Source organism: Mustela nivalis (genome assembly GCF_964662115.1).
Source record: "Mustela nivalis genome assembly, chromosome: 13".
In the NCBI taxonomy this organism is placed as follows: domain Eukaryota; kingdom Metazoa; phylum Chordata; class Mammalia; order Carnivora; family Mustelidae; genus Mustela; species Mustela nivalis.
In genome coordinates, this window is record NC_139032.1 from 72,821,143 (window position 1) to 72,842,578 (window position 21,436).

The 21,436-nt window shown below is 40.3% G+C and overlaps 1 protein-coding gene across 4 annotated transcripts in view; it reads left to right on the top strand.

Moving 5' to 3' along the window:
- Positions 1-2,816: 2,816 nt before the first annotated feature.
- KIAA1958 overlaps positions 2,817-21,436 on the top strand; it is a 164,245-nt gene continuing 145,625 nt past the window's right edge. For 3 of the 4 annotated variants that reach the window (XR_014302313.1, XM_082696903.1, XM_082696901.1), the window contains exon 1: positions 2,827-3,085. The gene's annotated coding sequence lies outside the window, so the exon portion shown is untranslated. Of the gene's footprint in view, positions 3,086-21,436 lie in introns of all 4 variants that reach the window. The other variant, XM_082696902.1, reaches the window with a different exon arrangement.

Genomic DNA, 21,436 nt, shown 5'->3' on the forward strand with positions numbered 1-21,436 from the left:
GTGGGAGAACCAGGCTTCCTACTGAGCAAGGAGCCCCATGTGGGGCTCCATCCCAGGATCCTGGAATCATGACTGAGCCACCTGGGCACCCCTAATTTCTTCATTTAAATATTTTTTAGCATTCACCAGTGAGGGATCCCTGGTTTGCTCAAATCCGTTGAGTGTCAGCCTTCAGCTTAGATCATGATCTCAGGGTCCTGGGATTGAGTCCTGTGTTGGGCTCCCTCCTCAGTGGAGAATCAGCTTTTCTCTCCATCTGCCTCCCCCCACCTCCCAGAGCTTTCAAGTCCAAGCTGTCTTGCTAGACTTGACCTCCAAATTTTTTATCTGTAGCCTGATCAGACTGTCAAAAATTCTAGGATGTTTCTCACTGTTTGGTTTCTATACTCCTAGACACAAATCAACAATGCCCTAAGAAAGAAAAGTAGTCAAGAATGTAGGAGTCACTTCAGTGTGTTTCCCCTTCTTGCTGAGCTCTTAGACTCTCAATTCTTGGCTGCTCTAGATCTTTAAACAACGTTTGTTGTTTTGTTGTTTTAAATACAACTTCTATAATTCCAGTTCTTAGCAGGAGAGATAGTTTATTCCTCAAGGTACCCCATCATTGCTGGAAGCCTGCATCATTAAAGAAATTCATCATGATGGATATATCCTTTTTAAAATTTTTCCTTATTATTTTATATTTTTAAAAGGTTTTTATTTATTTATTTGACAGAGATCACAAGTAGGTAGTGAGGCAGGCAGAGAGAGGGGGGGAAGCCAGCCCCTGCTGAGCAGAGAGCCCAGTGCAGGGCTTGATCCCAGGACCCTGAGATCATGACCTGAGCTGAAGGCAGAGGCTTAACCCACTGAGCCACCCAAGCGCCCTGGATATATCCTTTAAATGAGATTGCATTTTTAAAAAGTTATTTGTGGTAAAAAACAAACAAACCACACAATATGAATTTTATCCTCTTAAGCACCTTTAAGAAGATAGTTCAGTGGTATTAACTACACTCACATTGTTGTGTGATAGATCTTCAGAACTTTTTCATTGCATCAAACCATAATTCTATACTCATGGAACAACTCCCCATATTCCCCTCCTCCGGTTCCCAGCAACCACCATAATACATTGTTTCCATGATTTTGACAACTCTAGTTATCTCATGTGACTGGAAGCATATAGTATTCCAGTAGTCCTTTTGTGATTGGTCTGCTTTACTCAGCAGAATGTCCTCTATGTTCATCCATGTTGTGGAATATGACAGGATTTCTTTCTTTAATAGAGCAATATAAGATTTCTTAAAGTCTGAATAATAATATTCGATCGTATGTATATGCCATATTTTGTTTATCCATTCATCTATGGGCATTGGGGCAGCTTTCACCTCCTGGCCATTGTGAATATGCTGCAGTGAACATGCGTGTGTGAGTATCTCTTCAAGTTCCTGCTTTAAGTGCTAGATATATACCCAGAAGTGGGATTTCTGAATCGTAATTTTTTTTTTTTTTAACGGGCCCCCACACTGTTTTCTGTAGTGGCTGCACCATTTACATTTCCACCAGCTGCGCTTAAGGTCCCAATTTCTCCAGGATTACACATTTGAAATATGTGGCAATTAACTTTTTTTTTTTTTTGGACAGACATTATTTTGTCAAAAATGCTTACATAGATTTTTTTTTTTTTTTGTAAGTCAGCCTAGACCAGAAGGAGTGTTGACAGAGCAAGGTGTTAAGAATCCTTTCTCTTTTGTTCTGAAGTTAGTCTCTTTATCTACCTCACATTCTTCTCCCTCCTCATGTACCTCAAGGGTGAGAGGGACTGAGGTTTCCTTGTCACAGTGGGGTGAGGTCAGGATGTAAAGCAGCACATTTGGCTAATCAGTCAGATATGCTTTAAATGTTGTTTATTATCACTATTATTATTTTGGAGATACTTAACGCTGTAAGTAGAAAGGGAGTTGAGCATGGAATATGGTTCCAAACCGCCTGGGATAATCCGGGTTTTCCCAGCTATTGTATGATATTGGGGCAGATGTCCTAATTCCTCTGTGCCTCATTTCCTTATCCATAAATTGGCAATGCTAACAACACTCACTGCAGAGTTCTTGGCACTAAATAAATTAATATTCCCTAAGCACTTAGGGTAAACCCCAGTCACATACAGTAAGTACTATAAAAGTGTTTGCTAGATAAAGTAAAGGTGGAGGGCGCCTGCCTTATCTCTGTGATACCGAAGTGTTCTTGTATGCTTCCCTGGTCCTGGTATGTTTTAGGTGTCCTCTCTGTCTCTCTGGGATGAATGAGAGTATTGTAGTTGGATGGGGAACTTCCACTGGGCAGCGGAGACTGTGGGTTGTGTCAGTAGGAAGTGTTTCTGTACATGCCTGGGTGTAGAGGTGACTCGACTCGGTGCGTTAAAGCAGGTGTTATACACCAGACGAACCGAGCAGGTTCTTGCAAGGTCTGCTCCCTGCGTTCAGGTGAAGCTCTGCGGAGCTCCAAAAGGGCAGCGGGGGCAGCAGGGACCGCGGGCCACGGCGCGCGGCAGGACGGAGTGCTGCCCACTTCAGAACGTCGCGGGGACCGTGGGTTCCACACCTGTCTGCGCCCAGAGACCGAGCTCGTGCGCGCCGGTGTGTGCCAGCAAGGTCGGTCCACACCACCTCCGGGCAGCGACGACCGCGAGCTCGGAGCACTTCGTAGGAGGTGTCGTTACACACTTCCTGTGGATCTCGCGGACCACGGCGCGTTTCCGGTGCCGGCTGGAGCCCGGGGTCCGAGCCCCCGCCCCGTTCGCCGGCCCCGCCCCGCCTGCGCCCCGCCCCCCGCCCGCCGCGCTCCGAGCCGGGCGCGCGGAGCCCGGGGCGCACGGAGCGGCGCGCGCCGGTCGGCAGAGCCAGGCTGGCGCCCCCGCCCCCCGCCCCGCGCCTCCGTCCGCCGCCCGCCCGGCGCCTTCCCCGCTCTTCTTACCTTCGCTCTCCGGCCCTCCGGCCGCTTTCCTCCTTCCCCTCGGTCCCGCCCCGTCCAGCCCGGGCTCCCCGGCTCCCGCAGGCCCCCCCGCCGCCCGCGTTCCTATGGACAGACGCACAGACACCTGCAGGTGGGTGAGAGCCCGCGCGCGGGGCGGAGACTAGCGCGCCGACGCTGCGACCTGGGCCGGGGAGCCCCTTTGTGTGGGGGGCGGCCGCGCTGAGGTCCGCGCTGCCGCCCCTTCGGCAGCCGAGCAGTGACCCGGCTGAACCCTCTTTTGTCTCCTCTGGGGGTGGGGGGGGGTGGGAAGGCCGAGAGTCAGGGCAGCGGACTCGGGCGCCTGGCCGTCGCCGACGACGGGCTTGGGGGCGCGAGGGGTGAGACCCCGGGCGACCGAACGGGCTCCCGGAGCGAACGCGGGCGGCCGCGGCTCTGGTCAGCCTCGGCGGGGCCGGCCCGCCGCCCAGCATCTCCTGTCGCCGCCGCAGGCGCGCTGCGTGGGTCTGGCTCGCCTGCTCCTGCTCTCGGGTCTGTTTGGAGGTGGGAAGGAGGGCGGGAAGGAGAAAGAAAAGATCTGCCCTCTTAGTTTCCAAGTCTTGAGATGGTTGTGGAGAGAGGCAAGAGAGGTGCTTCGGGTCTTTGCCCGACTTGTTTCCCTCGCGGGAGGCACGCTGAGGTGCGTGTGGGGCGTGTGTGGAGGAACGTGCACCGCTTGGGTCCCTTATTTATTGTTTCTAACGGAGGAGGGCTTTCTCCGGAGGGCTCTTCCGCCCCCTCCCCCATCGGAGGCTGCGCACAGAGATTTGTGTTTGTTATCAAATACATCGACAAATGTATTCCCCCGGGCGCGAGCAGGCTGGGCTGACCGAGATCCAGCCCAAATCACAGACCGTTTCAGGTTTTCAGGTGGCTTTTCTCCTTGTTTTAAGGTTAGGTAGGGACTTACAGGCAAATAAAGATGAACATGGCTGTGATTTCTACAAAATTTGTTTTACATATATACATATTTTAAAGTTTGATGGTAAAAGTTTTGTTATTTTCGAGACTCTTTTTAGGATTAGCATGACAGAATCTTCTACCTATTAAGTGAACAGTTAAAAAGCGACAGTGACAGCTTCCACGGTGGAGGTGAAATTGGCGTGCAATAAATATCTAGCTTTGCGTTGAGGCGAAAACCATTATTTTTGCTGGTTTAAAATATGAGGTCTTCCACAGCATGTGGGGAGAACGTGAATGTTAGAACTGATTTTCCTCCCTGTGATGTGCTTTCCCCCTTTTGGTCTGTTTTTATGTATTTTCTCTCTCTATAAAACCCAACGATTGGGTGGTACATGTTGGATATAGTTTTTTGAAAAGTACTGTAGGTGGTGTTTCCGAATTATATTATTTATCTGGGTGAGTTTCTTATGAAGAGTTGATACGTATTTGTAGATATTCAAATTATAAGTGAAGTTGAATAGGCGCCCAGAAACTTAATTTTACAGATTCAGATTTTTAATGCAGGTACGGATTTTTATCTTTGTATTATTCTCAACCTAGTGCTCACTTCTGGAGACTTCTCCCCCCCCACCCCCCCAGCGTGTGAGAATCCATATTGACAAATTTAAATCTGATGGTTATCAAGAAGATTAAAAAAAGACTTTTGGGTGCTCAGTTATATGTACAGCTGTATGCAGAACACAGAGGCTTTCTTAAACATCTGAACTTAAAGGAAAAACATTGTGGTGGAAAACAATTTATTTAAATCTTCATTAAGTAAGATGTAGAGATTCATCAGAAAGCAATGTACAATTTTAATGCAGTTTTAATTAGGCAAACTGATTTTTGTCATTTAAAGAGACAGTTTTAGTGTGCTGAAAAGAGTAGTCTTTTTCTAGGAGAAAAAATTAGCCTAGATTCTTGCCCTAGTTACATTAACAGACTATTGTTATTGCATGCCTAATTTTGTAAATATCTGGAGTGTACATTTTTGTACCCTTAAAACCTAGAAGAGACTACATCTAACATTAATCTCACTAGTTCCTTTGACTTGATCAAATTTTATTCTTGCGTTGACTTCCTGTCTAGATTAGTTAAACGAATTTAGACTGCAGTAGGGCTTAGTGCAAGGCGCTAGTAGGCCCTTGAAGAAGGTTCCTCTTTCTTTTTCAGTAAGGATGGCCCAAGGAGCATAGGTATTGAAATTTATTCAGGCTTTATTAGGAGTGGTGGGATGGAGTTGGAAAACACCAGCAGAGTTTCCGCTATTAGATTACATACTCATTTTTCAGTTCTTAGAAGTTTTAAAAAAGATAAGCCAAGAACTTGAATTATTTGTTTGTGTGTTTATAGGACTGTCAATCAGAGGTATAAGGTTTAAAAAGAGTCACTGTGTATATGAAGTATTAAGAGTGTGGCCTGCATTGAGAATTGCTTGGCAACTTGTGGTTAAGCATAACAGTTTTCTGGGATTGGCAGTGTATCGTCTTCATCTGGGGTGGCTAAAAGATAACAGCCAGTCTTTTTCCATTTTGTTTTTATTTTTGGCTCTGATATGTGGATATTAATTTTTTTTGTATAATTAACATTAATATTTTCGGGTAATCAGAAACCGTCAAGAGAACTTGACATATTTTCAACTGATTTCTCTTCTGGTTTGTTGGTGTTTAGGAAGGCGTATAAATTATTTTGCTCTCTTAATTATTGAAATTTTTTTCTAATATTTTTGATATGACAAATATTACTTCCAGATATTTTGAATTTGTAAAGTTGGATTTTAAATATAGCTGAGCAGTATAAACTGACATTGGCCACTTTCTTTTTTTTTAAATAACGCTAAGCTGTCCAGTTAAATTTGATAGGCTAGAAAATTCAAAGACTTTTCCTGGTTGTTAGTTATCAGTGTGGTACCATGAAAGGAAACTCAAAATGGCCATTTTAGGTTACCTGGAACCCTCAAAGGACTAGTATTATCATTAGTAATAACCAAATGAAAAGCTGAAAAGTAACAGTTTTATTCTTTGTTATAGACCTGTGATTTTCAAATACTTCTTTTTCATAAAGTTTTTTTTAGCCTGGTATAGAAGCAGGTCTGACTGTGAGAAGTATGGACAGTGACCTCTCATTACAGCCTTTATTGTTCTGCATTGTTTAAGAACAGCACAAACCCATGCTGCTCTTGGAAAATGCGGAATTCATTCTTGGATTAATATTCTGCTACCAGATGTACGAGGCTGGCTCTGAAGAAGCTTTTTCTCTTAAATACTGTCAAAAATAGAGAAGCTGAGGATTGGAGAGAAGCCATTTATTTTGAACAGTTTATTTTCTGACAGTTTGTGTTTGTAAAGAAACCTGCTCATAATATTTACTTAAGAGATCTACATAGTTGCCGGAAGAAGCCCCACAGGTTTCTTTTTTCCCTTTAAAAAAGTTTCCATAGAGCTTAACTCTTATGTGATACTTCTTGACTTGGCTTCTGATTAGTTGATTTATGGACTTTGTTTACCAGCATGTGTGGAGAATTCTTTTGCTGTACAGAAATTGCACTCTGCCTGTGCTCTGGTCTGTTTCCTAGGTAACAAATGTACTGCATAGATTCCATAATGAGGACTGTGGTTGGCTAGTTACAGTGTAAATTCTGTTGTTTGGTAAAGCTTAGTCTCAAATTCAAATAAAGGTCAAGAAACCAAAAGTACTCAAGATGCGAATTTTTGAATTTTATTTTGTATCCAGTGTCAACAAGTTTAATACCCTTTTCTGGAGAAAGGCAAATTATACACAGTATTCAAGTGTATTTTGTAAAGTCTTAAACAGTTGGAGGGCTTTTGACTATTCCGTATTTGTAATACCAGTGGCTCTAGTGACAAAGAAAATGTATTTCAAAACACTTTATCATACTTCAGTATAGAAAGCAAAGGGATATTTAGGATGTCAATAACCTTCTTTTTTGTATTGGAAGAAAGGTAACATCATATGAACCCTGAAGATAAATTGTGCAACTTCATGTGAAATACAACTTTTAGGGGTGCCTGGATGGCACAGTTGGTTGAGCATCTTGGTCCCTTCTCAGGACTTGATCTTAGTGAGTTTGGCCCTGCATTGGGCTCTGTACTGGGTGTGGAGCCTGCTTAAAAAAAAAAAAAAAAGAAAAAACAAATAGAACTTTAACAAACTTTAAGAAGATATTAAAACATTTAAGAAACTTTTAAAAACATTAAAAGTCTTGGGACACCTGGGTGACTCAGTAAGTTAAGCGTTTGCCTTTGTGGCATGTTCCCAGGTTTCTGGGATAGAGTCCCCCATGGGCTCTTTGCTTAGCAGGAAGCTTGCCTTCTGCCTCTGCCACTCCCCCTGCTTGTGCTCATTCTTTCTCTGACAAATAAAATCTTAAAGAAAAAAGAAAAGTCTACTGTAAAATGATGCATTTATACTCTAGCTATTTTCTCTCTTACCTGCCTGAATTTTGGCCTGCTCAGCACTAGGGAGCAAGTCTCTCTTAGATAGCTACAAATTGGAGAATAGCTTTCCACTCCCCCTTACTCTTCCTTTTGAAATCTATGGCTTCTATAGCTCTAGGTGCAGGGCAAGAAATAATATATGTGCAATTGCTAGTAATTATTACCTGTTTGTTAAAAAAAAATTACAGTGAACCAGCATTCTATTAATACCCATTGAAATATCTTTTCATTTGATGACTGAAAATGTTTTAGTTTGTTGACCATCAGGGATTCTGTCAGGCAAAAAAATTTAAAAAAAAAACCCTTTATTTATCTATTTCAGAGAGAGAGAGAGAGAGAATCTTTAAGGCGACTCCCTGCTGAGTACAGAGCCTGATGTTGGGCTTGATACTAGGACCCTGAGATCATGACCTAAGCAGAAACCAAGAGTTGAATGCTCAACTGACTGAATCACCCAGGCGCCCCTGAAAAAAAAAAAAATTTTTTTTTTTTTTTAATTAATTTGAGGAACACCTAGCTGGCTTAGTCGGTAGAGCATGTGGTTCTTGCTTTGGGGGTTGTGAGTTTGAGGGGTGTAAAGCTTACTTAAAAAAAGTGGGGAGGGGTGCCTGGGTGGCTCCGTGGGTTCTGCCTTCGGCTCAGGTCATGATCTCTTGAGTCCTGGGATGGAGCCCTAGATGGGGCTCTCTGCTCAGCAGGGAGCCTGCTTCCTCCCTTCCCTTCTCTGCCTGCCTCTCTGCCTACTTGCGATCTCTCTCTCTCTGTCAAATAAATAAATAAAATCTTAAAAAAAAAAGTTGGGGTGCCTGGGTGGCTCAGGTGGTTGGACATCTTCCTTTGGCTCAGGTTATGATCTCATGGTCCTGGGATGGAGTCTCCTGTGCAGGGCTGTCTGCTCAGCAGGGGGCCTGCTTCACCCTGTCCCTCTGGCTACCACTCCTCCTGCTTGTGCTCTCTGCCAAATAAACAAAATCTTGGGGGAAAAAAGTTAATTTAAATTCTAACAAATTATGCAAAGTTGCTTCAGTTACTTTACCTTGCTTAGCAGGATTGGTTTTGGATTATTTATTTACTTTTTAAATTAATTTTAATTTCAGGAATAGGATATATCTTTTTTTTTTTTTAAAGATTTTATTTATTTATTTGACAGAGAGAGATCACAGGTAGGAAGAGAGGCAGGCAGAGAGAGAGAGGAGGAAGCAGGCTCCCTGCTGAGCAGAGAGCCCAATGTGGGACTCGATCCCAGAACCCTGAGATCATGACCTGAGCCGAAGGCAGCGGCTTAATCCACTGAGCCACCCAGGCGCCCCAGGAATAGGATATATCTTGTTTGGGTTTTCTTTCTTCTTGGTTTTCCTCAAAACTGACAAGTACTTTAAACATTTTTGGCCTTTTCACATTGAAAATATTATGCCCCTTCAGTTTTCTCTTGCAATTATTTTCCTTATATGTATTTATTCTTTAGGTTTTTTTTTTTTTTTTTTTAAGTAGGATCCACACCCATAGTAGGGCTTGAACTCATGAGCCTAAAATCAAGAGTTGAATGCTGTGCCAACTGAGTCAGCCAGGCACCCCTATTTAGAAATTTTTTAATCATTGCATTATTTAAGATATAATCACCACATATCAAAAGCTCTACTTTTCTGAGACTTCACACTTCTGGGACAGAGTTAACAATATTTGTCAACTCCTACCCAGCCAGAAGAACTTCCTCTCCCCAGTCAGTATTAGTTATTAAGGGCTGTCATAACAAAGTATGACAGACTGGATGCCTTAAACAACAAAGTTTTCTCCAAGTCTGGAGGCTAGAAGTCCCAGATCAAGATGGTGGCAGAGTTGGGTTCTTCTGAGTCCCCTTTGGCTTTCAATTTCAGTCTTCCTCAGATGTGTTCACTATGTACCTGTGTCCTCTTCTTATATCTATCCATAGCCTTAGAACTCACCCAAATGATCTTGTTTTACTTTAATTACCTCTTTAAAGACCCTCTCTCCAAATATTGTCTCATTTTGAAGTACTGGCTATTAGGAACTCAGTGTATTAATGGGGGAGCAGTACAGCTCATAGTATTTGTCTGCTCATTGTCTTTCATACATACAGACATACTTCACTACATATGTGTGATATATTCGAGCCCCTAGACTACTTGATTCCTACTCCCTAAGATTTCTCAGTTCTGTTTGCCCCCATAGAAATCACATATTATTCTCTCACATTTGCCTATCATTAGTCTTGGTTCTCCAGTTAAGTTTATTTAGTACACAACACAAGTCCTTATGCTGAGACTTCTGTAGTCGCGTTTGATAGTCTGAAGCTCTTTGAATCCTCATAAATGGCTCATGTGAATACTGTGTTGTCTTTCAGGTTTAAAACTGTTTATCTGTGGTTTTATACTTGAAGGCCAGTGTGCCTGAATATAAGTACTTGGCTCACATTTTTGTTCTCAAGTTTCCTAAATATGTTATTTTGTTGTAGGTTTGGCAGACCTTTACTGTGAAAGGCCAAATAGCAATTATTTTAGGCTTTGTGGAACATGCCACTGCAGTGCAAAAGCAGCCGTATAGAGTATGTAAATGAACAAGCATAATTGCGTTTAGTAAAACATTATTTACAGAACCAGACAGTGGGCTGGATTTGGTGCACAAGCCATAGTTTGCTGAGTCCTACCCATTTTTTTTTTAAGATTTTATTTATTTATTTGAAAGAGTAAGCATGCGTGAGAGAGCATGAACAGGGGGAGGGGCAGAGGGAGAAGCAGACTCCCTCCTGAGCAGGGAGCCTCATGTGGGGCTCTGTCCCAGGACCCTGAGATTGTGACTTGAGCCAAAGGCAAATGCGTAACCAGCTGAGCCACCCAGGTGCCTCAGAGTCCTATTTTATTTTGTAATTCTGTTAAAAAAAAAAAATTCTGCTAAAAAATGTTATTGTCAGAGTCCAATACCACTTTGATCTTCTTTTCTTTTTAAGTGACTTTATTGTTCTCTTAGATGCCCAAAGACTTTTTTCTTCATCTTTAAAAGGTAGTAATTTTGCTAGAGCATCTATTAAGTGTTGGCTCTTCTCTGTTAATTTTTCCAGATACACAACATGGATTTTATAATGTTGGCTTAAGTATTTTTTTCATAAATATTTTAATCAATCATAGATTTTAGTATTTAATCTGTTTTATTGCTCTCATTTTCTTTTTTTTGGGGGGGGGGTCCCCTGTTACATGTATGTTGAATCTTCTTTGACTGCCTTTTATATCTATAACTTTCTTCAAATTCTTCTTATCTTTTTTATTTTATTTTTCTATTTTTTCCTTTTAATTCTTTTTTTTTTTAAATATTTTATTTATTTATTTGTCAGAGAGAGAGGAGCAAGAGCGAGCACAGGAAGACAAGAGTGGCAGGCAGAGGCAGAGGGAGAAGCAGGCTCCCTGCCAAGCAAGGAGCCCGATATGGGACTCGATCCCAGGACGCTGGGATCATGACCTGAGCGGAAGGCAGCTGCTTAATCAACTGAGCCACCCAGGTGTCCCTCCTTTTAATTCTTTATTAAGCAGGAACTGCAGTTTTGTCTTCCTTTCTGATTTTTTTTCTTTCTTATTCTGTCCTGAATTCTATCATTTCTCTTTGTAAATGCTCTTATTGTGTGGCCATTCCCTTTCTTCCCCATTTTTCTACTTCTGATGTATATTTTATAGCTTCTATCACTTTCATTTCCTTTAATATTAAAATATTATGCTACTGTTCTCACCTACTTTATGGCCATATTTCTGTGATGTTACTTCATTGACTATTAGTACCTTATTTCGTTCTTTTACATCTTTTTCTCATAGTACCTCACATGGGATTAGATTGCATTTCTTTTGCTTGTTCATGTTTAAATTATATGGATTTACTTGTACTTTAGGAGAAGGCTTCTGTGATGGAGATGGAAGTAAGCCAAGGTAGTTCTTTTTTAGTTTCATGGTATGAAATTTTTTCCTTTGTTTCTTATGTGAAATATTAAAAAAATATGGCCACTCAAATAAAATTGGAGTGAGGTAGTATTGCATACCCACTAGAATGGCTAAATGAAAAAGATGAAAAATATCAAGTGGTGATGAGAATGCAGAGTAACTAGAATTCTCAAGCACTGCTGTTGGAAGTGTAAATGGGTACAGAAATCTAAATGGAGGGATGCCTGGGTGGCTCAGTTAAATTATTTAATTGTAGGGTGAGCATCCAGTTCTTGGTTTGGGCTCAGGTCATGATCTTGGGGTCATGAGATTGAGCCTCATGTCAGGCTTGGCACTCAGTGCACAGTCTGAGATTCTTTCCTTCTCCCGTTCTACCTCCACCCCCAAAGTAATAAACAAAATATTAAAAAGGTATAAGTGGATACAAGCAATTTGGGAAGCTATTTGGTAGTATTTACTGAAGCTATGAGTGTGCATGTATTATGATTCAGTAATTCTACTCAAAGATACATGCTTACTAAAATAAATGTACTAGAATGTTCATAATACTGTTTATAACATCTCCCAAACTAAAGTTCTGCCCAAATGACAATGGTATACTGTGTGGTAGAGTGTTAAATTCATGGGCCCAAGTAAGTTCCATCTCTTGGTATCTATGCCCATGTGTTGTCCCTTTGCACAATGATTCTGATTTTAACCATTTAACTTATTTTGGCCAGTGGGACATTAGGCAAGTGTGTTGCAGCAGACGCTTGATAAATGCATACACATTGGAGGGGAAATATTGCCCAGAGACCACAAGATAAAGAAATACGCAAGTAGGAGAGGTCAGGTGAAAGAAAATTGAGGTGCACTAGCTAGTGACCAGCACTTACTGCCAGGTTAGGTGAGTATGACCATCTTTGACTTCCCAGCTGACCTGACCCTCCACCTAAAAGTAGTCACATGAGCAAATTCATGTAAAGCCAGGAGAAAAACTGCTCAGATAACCCACAGAATTGTGAGAAAGGAAGAATTATTTTAAATTATTTAATTGTAGGGTGATTTGTTACACAACAATAGGAGACTGAATCAAAATGGATAAATTTTTCTATATTTATAACAGTGGAATACTGTGGAGCAATGAGAATGAACAATCTGTAACTACATATTATGTATGAATCTCACAGACCTTTGTGGTGCTATAGAAGCCAGGCACAAAAGAGTTGACACTGTGTGCCTCCACATATATAAATTTGCCAAGCAGGTAAAATCAGCAAATTCTGTTAGAAGCCAGAACCTTGAGGAAGTAGTGACTGGAGAGGAGAAAGTAGAGGCTTCTGGGGCACGTAATGTTCTGTTTCTTGATCCGGTTGCTGGTTACATATGTGTGTTCTGTTTGTGAAATTGTGGAATATCAGCAAATTGTTCACTTATTATTTCTCCTTTTTTGATTGTATATATGTATATATATATATATATATTTTAGACTTAACTCATTTTCGAGAGAGAAAAAGAGCAAATAAGCACAAGTAGGAGGCCAGGGGGAGAGGGAGAGAGAATCTCAGGTAGATTCCGAGCTGAGCATGGAGCCCAACTGGGGGCTCATTCTCATGCCCTGAGATCATGACCTGGGCCCAAACCAAGAATCAGTTGCTCAACCAATTGTGCCACCTGGGCACTCTCTTTTCTTTTTTTTTTTAATTTTAGAGAGAGTGCATGTGCACAGGGGAGAGGCAGAGAGAGAATCCTCAAATCGACTCCTTGTTGAGTGTGGAGCCTGGTGGGGCTCTGTCCCATGACCCAAGGATCATGACCAGAGTCAAAATCAAGAGTCCAACACTTAACCGGCTGAGCCACCCAGGCACCCCTGATTGTATGTTAACTTTCAACAGAAAGGAAGAAAATGTCCTTCTTTTTCTTTTTGTAATTGTATGTTTATTTTTTATTAATTATTTTTATTAACATATAATGTATTATTTGCCCCAGGGGTACAGGTTTGTGAATCGTCAGACTTAAGCACTTCACAGCACTCACCATAGCACATAATACCCTCCCCAATGTCCTTAACCCAGCCACCCTCTCCATACTTCCTCCCCCCCAGCAACCTTCAGTTTGTTTTATAAGATTAAGAGTCTCTTATGGTTTGTCTCCTTCCTGATCCCATCTTGTTTCATTTTTTTCCTTCTCTACCTCCCAAACCCCTCATTCTCCCTCTCAAATTACTCATATCACAGAGATCATATGGTAATTATCTTTCTCTGATGGACTTACTTCACTCAGCGTAATACCCTCTAGTTCCATCCTTGTTGTTACAAATGGCAAGATTTCATTTCTTTTGATGGCTGCATAGTATTCCATTGTATATATATACCACATCTTCTTTATCTGTTCGTCTGTTGATGGACATCTAGGTTCTTTCCAAGTTTCGCTGTTGTGGACATTGCTGCTATAAACATTCGAGTGCATGTGCTCCTTCAGATCACACATTGGTATCTGGTTTGGCTATTGTGGACATTTGGGTGCATGTGCCCTTTTGGATCACTACATTTGTATCTGGTAAATACCCAGTATTGTGATTGCTGGGTCGTAGGGTAGCTCTATTTTCAATTTTTTGAGGAGCCCCCATGCTGTTTTACAGAGTGGCTGCACCAGCTTGCATTCCCACCAACTCTGTAGGAGGGATTCCTCTTTCTCCGCATCCTCACCAACATTTATTGTTTCCTGACTTGTTAATTTTAGCCATTCTGCTGGTGTGAGGTGGTATCTAGTTGTGGTTTTGATTTGTATTTCCCTGATGCTGAGTGATGTTGAGCACTTTTTCATGTGTCTGTTGGCCATCTGGATGTCTTTTTGCAGAAATGTCTGTTCATGGCTTCTGCCTATTTCTTGATTGGATTTCTATTTTTATGTATATTTTAGTTCTGTCCACTCATCTGGGGTTCATGGGTCTACCTTATCTCCTAATTTTGTTGAATATCATGTCTTCTGTTAACTGTTGTCCCATCTCTGTGTTTGTTTTCTACTGAGATAATTGTAGATTCACTTGCAGTTATATGAAATAACAGATTCTTTGCCTATTTGCCTGGTTTCCTTCAATGGTAACATTTTGCAAAACTATATAATATCACAACTGTTATGGGCTGAATTGTATTCCCCCTAGATTCATATGTTGAAGTCTGAAACCCCAGCACATCAGAATGTCAGTGTATTTGGAGGTAGGGCCTTTGAAGAGGTTATTAAGTTAAAACAAGGTTGTTAGGGTGGCCCTAATCCAATCTGCTGTCCTTGTAAGAAGAGGAAGTTTGGACGAAAGAAGAGACACCAGAGATGTTGTGTACAGAGGAAAGACTACGTGAGGACAAGGTGAGAACTTGGCTATCTGGAAGCCATGGAGAGGCTTCAGAAGAAACCAAACCTGTTGACACCTTGATCTTGGATTTTTAGCTTTCCGGAACTGAAAATGAATTTCTGTTATTTAAGCCATCCAATCTGGTATTTTGTTATGGTAGCCCTAATAAATATATTGGCTTTGATACAATCCACCACTTGTATTCATACTGCGTTTTATTGGTACTCAATTGTGTGTATTAGGATCAGTATAGTATATTTTATCACCTACGTATGTTACTGTTTCTCCCAGTCCTTCTATTCTGCTCACATCCTACCAGCCTATTTCTAAGCTTTGACAACCATTTCTGAAATTTTATTGTTTAAAAAAAATACTATACAAATGGAATCATATGTAACCTTTGAGATTGGCTATAAGCACAATTCCTCGGAGATTCATCTAGGTTGTTTTATTTATCAGTTTTTTTTTTTTAAAGATTGTATTTATTATTTGAGAGGGAGCAGTAAATGCTATTGAAGGAAACCAAGCAGTTGGAGGGGCAGAGAGAGGAGAAGTTGGCTCCCTGCTGAGCAGAGAGCCAGACGCAGAATTTGATCCCAGGACCCAGGCATCCCAGTAGTTTGTTCTTTTTTATTCCTGAGTAGTAATCCATGGGTGTATCCTAGTTTATTTAACTTCATCTGTTGAAGGACATCTGGGTTGATTCCATTTCTTGACTTACAGATAAAGCTGTTATGAAGGGTACCTGGGTGGCTCAGTCAGTTAAGTGTTTGCCCAGGTCATGATCCCAAGGTCTGAGGCTAGAGCCCCATATGGGGCTCCCAGTTCAGTGGGGAGCCTGTTTCTCCCTCTCCTCCCTGCTTGTGCCCACTCTCTTGCTCTCTCTCTCTCTCTCAACTAAATAAATAAAATCCTAAAAAAATTAAAGCTGTTTTGAACGAAATTTGTAATCTCCTGGGGTACATACTCAAGAGCATAACTGCTGTATCATATGGTAATAATATGTTTAGTCTTTTAAGTACCTGTCATACATTTTCTGGGTGATTGTATCATTTTATATTCCTACCAGCAATACATAAGTTATCCAGTTTCTCCACATCCTTGCTAGCATTTACTGCCCTTATTTCTTATTTTATGCATTGTGATGTATGTGTAGTAATACAGGTTTTTAACTTGCATTTCCCTAGTGGCTAATATAGCACATCTTTTCATGTGCTTATTTACCATCTGTATATCCTCTTCTGAGAAATGTCTCTTTATGTCATTTGCCTATTTTATAATTGGGTTTTAAATTTTTTTTTTTTACTATTTTGAGTATTCTTTATATATTCTAGTTACTAGTCCTTTGTCCTTTGTCTGGTACATGGTTTGCAAGTTTTTTTTCCAGTCTGTACCTTGTCTTAATCCTTTTCACATGGGCTTTCACAAAGCAAAAGATTTTAATTTAAATTTTGCCAGTTTTTTCTTTTAATGATTATGCTTGGTATCAAATTTAAGAACTCTATGCCTAGCCCCTGATCTCAGAGATTTTTTCCTATGTTGCTTTCTCCATGTTTTTAAGTTCTACATTTTATTTCCGTTATTTTTTAACATTTTATTTATTTGAGAGAGAAAAAAATCATCACTGGAGGGGGGAGGGATGGAAGGAGAGCGAGAACCAGATTCCCCGTCTAGCAGGGAGCCTAATATGGGACTTGATCCCAGAACCCTGAGATCATGACCTGAACCAAAAGCAGGTGCCTAACCAACTGGGCCACCCAGGTGCTCCACGTTCTGCATTTTAGAGTTAAGTCTGATCTGTTTTGTATTAATTTTTTTGTTTGTTTGTTTGTTCTGTGTTAATTTTATTTAAGGTGTGAAGTTTAGGTTTAGGTTCATTTTTTGCCTATGAATGTCCAGTTGATCCTGCACCGTTTGATGAGAAAGCCATCCTTCCTCCATTGGATTGTTTTTGCATTTTTGTATAAAAACAATTGAGCATATGTATGGGTCTATTTCTTGGTCTACTTCATCTGTTTTGTGAGATTTGAGGGGAGTCCAAACTAAGCCTTTGCTACTGTTCAGCTTGCTTTGAACTCCTTGTTCATTCTTTGCATAATTTTTTTTGTTATTATCTTGGAAATTTTTTTCCTATTGATCAAAGGGAACAAATATCTTATTAGGTAAAAAAGGGGGGATAAGATACACAGTAATTTGATTCTCAATAGTTTTTCGAGTTTATCTTCTCCATAATATAGTGATAAGTCAACATATTTGTTTTGGAGAATTCAGTTCTTTTCTAAATTACTTGGGTTATTAACATTTTCACCACAATTACGGCTCAATAATAAGCATACTTTATCTGACATCTTGAAAAAATGGAGCGCTGCATTAATGGATTTTTGTATATCAAAAGTTTATCTCTTGGACAAAACTTAAAATTTTAATTATTTTTAGAGAAAATGTTTCCCACATGTGGTTAAATTTCAATAAAGGTGGCAATTCAGTTCCTTATGGAAATCTGCCAAGAATCCTTTTCTGGCATCTGGATAAACACAAGCAGATAGAGAGAAATTTGTTTCTCTCCCCCAGAAAATTCTTTTAAGCTTTCTGGCTCTGAAGTTTTGCAGCTTTAGGCCAGTTTCCTACAATCAATGCGAGGAAGGTTCCATCCCCCAACTGAAAAATCTGTCTAATGCATGGATTTACCAAACCTTGTTTAAATAGCATTTGAAGATTTCTGTGAAATTTTAGCTGAAAGTATTCCCATTCCACCTTCAGAGCAACATTTTAAGGAATGTTCTCTTTCTGAAAGCTGATAGTTTTATGTGATAGTTTAACCTTCCTGTAAATATTTTCCTTTTGAATATATGTAATACAAGTGAATATAATCAATGAAAAGTATATATTTTTATAAATCATTCTGAGTATATTGTTAAGAATATAGTATATGTGAATATATTCTTGATATGTAATATTCTTTTTTTTTCCTTAACTGCCTTTTTTTTTTTAAGATTTTATTTATTTATTTGATAGAGATTGCAAGTAGCCAGAGAGGCGGGCAGAGAGAGAGGAGGAAGCAGGCTCCCCGCTGAGCAGAGAGCCCAATGTGGGCTGATCCCAGGACCCTGAGATCATGACCTGAGCCAAAGGCAGAGGCTTTAACCCACTGAGCCACCCAGGTGGCCCATCTAGCTGACTTCTTTCTGATGGATGAAAGTCTTAACACAGATTATTCCTGTATACTTAGTATTTGTTTAGTGATGTGTTTATACACTGATAAATAATAAAATATGTGCTTTCCATTAATAAAGTAATTGCCTCAAATATCTAGCTTTCTTTTTCTTTTTTAAGTAAGCTCTACCCCCTACTCCCACCATGTGGGGCTCAAACTCATGACCCTGAGATCTAGAGTTGCTTGCTCTACTGGCAGAACCAGCCAGGCACCCCTGGGGTTTTTCTTACTTAAAAATTATTTTAGGGGCGCCTGGGTGGCTCAGTGGGTTAAGCCGCTGCCTTCGGCTCAGGTCATGATCTCAGGGTCCTGGGATCGAGTCCCGCATCGGGCTCTCTGCTGAGTGGAGAGCCTACTTTCCTCTCTCTCTCTCTCTGCCTGTCTCTCTGCCTGGCTCTCTGTCTACTTGTGCTCTCTCTCTGTCAAATAAATAAATGAAATATTTAAAAAAAAAATTATTTTAGGGGTACCTGGGTGGCTCAGTGGATCAAGCCTCTGCCTTCGGCTCAGGTCATGGTCTCAGGGTCCTGGGATCGAGCCCTGCATCCGGCTCTCTGCTCAACAGGGAGCCTGCTTCCCCCTCTCTCTCAGCCTGCCTCTGCCTACTTATGATCTCTATCCCTCTGTCAATAAATAAATAAATAATTTTTAGAGTTAAAATTCATTCTATAGATTTGCCTTAATACCTTTTTAGTTGATGCCTTCCAATATCAAAATAGACATTTTGTCTTTCTAAGAGCAAACTATAGGCCTGAGAAGTAAGCATATCTTTCTACATTATGTAATAAGAAACAATATTTTTGTTAAAAATGAAATAATGTAATTCTGCGTAATGTTTTTTGAAAAAAGTGTATGTAGGTGAAAAGGTCACTCAATTTGGCTATGTGAAAACTTAAATTTTTTAAGTTTTTTTTTTTTAAATGAAATTAAAAAGGAAGGCAACAGTTCCAAGAAAATGCAGTGATAGAGAGTTGAGGTCCTGTTGGCACTGTATTATTTTAATTTTAATGATTTACAAGAGAATTAAAACTTTGGGGAAGAATAGGTAAACTGAAGAACAATTATCTGCTTCACTGAAAATTAAACATAAAATAATACAGCAATCCATTTACTTTCAATTTCCTTTTTAAAAATATTTATTTATTTATTTTAGGGGGAGAGAGAGCGAGCAGGAATGGGAGGGGCAGAGGGAGAGAGAATCCCAAGCAGACTCTGAGCTGAGCGCAGAGCCTGTTGTGGGACTCAGTCTCATGATCCTGAGATTATGACCACCGAAACCAAGAGCGGGGGCTTAACGGCCTGTGCCACTGAGGAGTCCCTTCCTTCTTTCTGTTTTTCCATCTATCTTTCTCCCTCCCTCCCTCCCTTCCTTTCTCTCTTTCTTTCTTCCGGTATAATTAACGTAGAGTGTTATCTATTAGTTTCAAATTTAATCATATTAGTTTCAGCAGTTCTGTGTTACTCAGTACTCCTCACCAAAAGTGTACTCTTAATCCCCTTCATCCGTTTCACCCATCTCTCTCCACCCCCACCTTCCCAGTGCTAACCACCAGTTTGTTCTATATATTTAAGACTCTGGTTTTTCATTTGTCTTTTCCCCATGTTCCTTTGTTTTGTTTCCTAATCCATTCATTCGTTCATTCATTTATTTGTTTTAAAGATTTTATTTATCTATTTGACAGAGACACAGCGAGAGAGGGATGTGTTCCAGGGGTGTGGGAGAGGGAGAAGCAGGATTCCTGTTAAGTAGGGAGCCTGATGCGGGACTCCATCCTAGGACCCTATGATTATGACCTGAGCAAAAGGCAGATGCTTAATGACTGAGGTGCCCCATTAATTCATTTATTTATTTATTTTTTAAATCTATCAAATTAGCAAAAATATAAAATGAGATAATGCCCGTTGTTCTTGAGGGGAAAGGAAGGGAGGAAGTTATTCCATATATATTGCTGATGGGTATACAGAATTCTTTTTTTGTTCTTTTAAACTTTGAAAGTGTAGGGGAGGAAAAACTTTCTTCTACCCTCTTTGATTCTGTGGCTTGGCTTAAGAAATTAAACAGATTGACAGGAGAAAACCATATAGGTGTTTGGTATAATATTTTTACATGCACATAGAAGTCTTCATAAGGCAAATGAAGACCTGAATGAGCAGTTAGAACTGAGAGTTTATATATATTTTATTTTATTTATTTGCTTATTTACTTTTTAAAGATTTACTTATTTATTTGACAGTCAGAGATCACGAGTAGGCAGAGAGGCAGACAGAGAGGAGGAACCCCGATGAATGCGGGGCTCCATCCCAGGACCCTGGGATCATGACCTGGGCCGAAGGCAGAGGCTTTAATCAACTGAGCCACCCATGTGCCCCGAGAGTTTATATATATTTTAATCAAAGGATCAGTATATTTGTGGGGAATTGACTAGACAAAGGAGTTTTAGCTAGAGGCCATAAATTGTGAGACAGTGATTAGAAAATATATGGGGGAAACTAATGGAAGATAAGGGTTATTTTGATAGGTATATTTTTACAGATCAATTTTTGCATCATCTCCCAGTCTCTAATCCTAAGAATGTTCTTCTCCTCCTGCAGAAGAAGGGCACCTGTCTCATGGGAAATTTTATGACCTGCTTTTAGGTAGAAAGAGGGAGGTCAGAGAGACCTTCCTGCATTTGCTATTTCTCACATGCTTTCAGCCCAAAGTAATTGCCAAAGTGACGTATTTGGCACCTTCTGAACCCCTTCAAAATATAATACATGTGCCAATAATAAACAAATTGTATATCTAGTTGATGAATTGTTACAAACTGAGTAAATGTGACTAGCACTCCTATCAAGAAGCTGGACTTTATCAGCACCTTATAGGAACACCTTGTATTCCTTCCAGTATCTAACACCATCTTCCTGAAGGAAAACAAGTGTCCTGACTGATTGCTGAGTCATAGGGTATACATGCTCAGCTTCAGTAGAGACTGTCAGTTTTCCAGAGTGACTGTATCAATTTATACTGCATCAGCAGTGTGTCAGTGTCCCAGTTCCTCAACTTCTTTGTGATTATCATTTTGAAAAGCATTTAACAGAATGTATCAAGAGCCATAAATACATCTATACCCATTTATCTAGTAATTCTACTAATTGAAAGGATGGAAAAAGATACATGTACAACAACATGCCGCGAAACATGAAGCAGAGATCAGAGACCACAAGCTGTATCTGGCTATCTGTAGCCCAAATCCGGTTACAACCATTTGTTTTTTTGTGGCTGCTTTTGTGCTACAATGGAAGAGTTTAGTAGGTATTTCAGAAACCTTGGAAAACAAAATATTTACTGTCTCTCTCCAGAAAAAGCTTTCTGACCCCTAAATCAGAGCATTATTTAGAGTAGTAAAAGATTAGCAATAACCAGTATATCTGTCAGTTGGGGAATTACTGGATAAATCCTGGTGTAAGCACTTGATAGAATAGGATATAGCCATTTAAATTCATCCAGCAAATATTTATTGGGCATTTGCTACATGTTAGGTACTTTTCTGGGTGCTGACAAATCAGCAAAGACTAG